Source organism: Austrofundulus limnaeus, unplaced genomic scaffold (genome assembly GCF_001266775.1).
Source record: "Austrofundulus limnaeus strain Quisiro unplaced genomic scaffold, Austrofundulus_limnaeus-1.0 Scaffold1069, whole genome shotgun sequence".
NCBI classification, from domain to species: domain Eukaryota; kingdom Metazoa; phylum Chordata; class Actinopteri; order Cyprinodontiformes; family Rivulidae; genus Austrofundulus; species Austrofundulus limnaeus.
The window spans coordinates 2,094-3,350 of record NW_013953471.1 but is presented as its reverse complement, the minus strand read 5'-3'; the positions used below and the strand labels follow the sequence as shown (position 1 = coordinate 3,350).

General features: G+C 48.7%; 1 protein-coding gene across 2 annotated transcripts in view; it reads left to right on the top strand.

Moving 5' to 3' along the window:
* The window catches only part of LOC106533992 (uncharacterized), a 14,895-nt gene extending 13,644 nt beyond the window's left edge, over positions 1-1,251 (top strand). For both annotated transcript variants that reach the window (XM_014030487.1, XM_014030486.1), the window contains one exon: positions 9-1,251. The gene's annotated coding sequence lies outside the window, so the exon portion shown is untranslated. The remainder of the gene's footprint in view (positions 1-8) is intronic.
* Positions 1,252-1,257: the final 6 nt, after the last annotated feature.

Here is a 1,257-nt window from a genome sequence, read left to right as displayed (position 1 = left end):
GTTCGCAGGTAAAAGCTGCTCTCCCGACTCCAGCGGACCACCCCCTCCACGACCTGAGGCCCGGTGACCACATCCTGGTGAGGAACCTCAGACGGGAGTCCTGGAAGTCCGAGCATTGGATTGGTCCATTCCAGGTTCTACTGGTTACCCGGACGGCCGTGAAAATCACAGAGCGTGCAACTTGGATCCACAACTCCCATTGCAGGAAGGTCCTGCATCTACCCAGAGTAGCACCGGACGGTACTACTCCTACATCTGAGCACGAGGCCACTGCTACGACCTCGGCTCCTGTTTTGTGATCGGCTGATTACATATCCTTTGAAGTGAAAGATTGCACCTGAGCCTAGAAAAATGGCTGGGTGCATTGTTGCTAGACTATTTCTTATGCTCTTTTTCACCCCATTCACCTGTGGGCGTGTTCCAGAACTGATTAATCAAGATGCCCCCCACCCACCTGGTTTGAAAGCTCATTCCACCTGGATCAATGACTGTACGCACGGGCCCAATATCTCTGTTACAGCGGGTACCACTAGCACTGTCATTTTGAACCCGTGTGACTATTTTTACTGTTCGGACATTGCTCTTATGATATGGGCTGAAATGTATGTCTGTTACAGTATTCCTGATGTGTGCCCCGCCTGCAGTTCCTGGTCAGAGGCTCTTTGGACAACAGGTTACTCTGACTGGGGATACACACTTAAAGATGATGTCTCTGARATTAAGAACAGGATCAAAATCTGGAAAGTAAACAACACTTCTCCAGCTYTTATGTTTCACGTTGCAAATGCTGTTGTATCTGACACTGGTTTCTATACCATTTGTGCTTACATAACTGGCTACGATGTTTGTGCACCTTTCTGGCTATCTGTTCGTGTCCCAAATGTTATCACCAAGTTATCTCCTGTTTTCAGGTCCTTAGATGCTGGGTTTCCTGGGGGGGCTGTCCAATACCCTCCTGTTCTTGCTGGTGTGGTGTCTAAGGGTCAAGCTGGGAACTTTTGGTGGAACATGGTCAGGTCTATTCTGCAAACTGCTGGCTTAAACACTTCCTGCTATGCCTGTACTTTGTTTCCACATGATGCAAGCATGTCTCTTCCTGTTAGGCCTCGCCCTTTGAACTCTACTGATTTCTTGTGTGCTTTGATGGTGTTGACTCCTCATTTCTTAAAGGGGGCCAACGGCTGGGCTTATGCTAGAACAGACCTTCCAGCAACTTGTGAATACATGTCTCGTGTTGCCATCAGAGCCACAGATAGC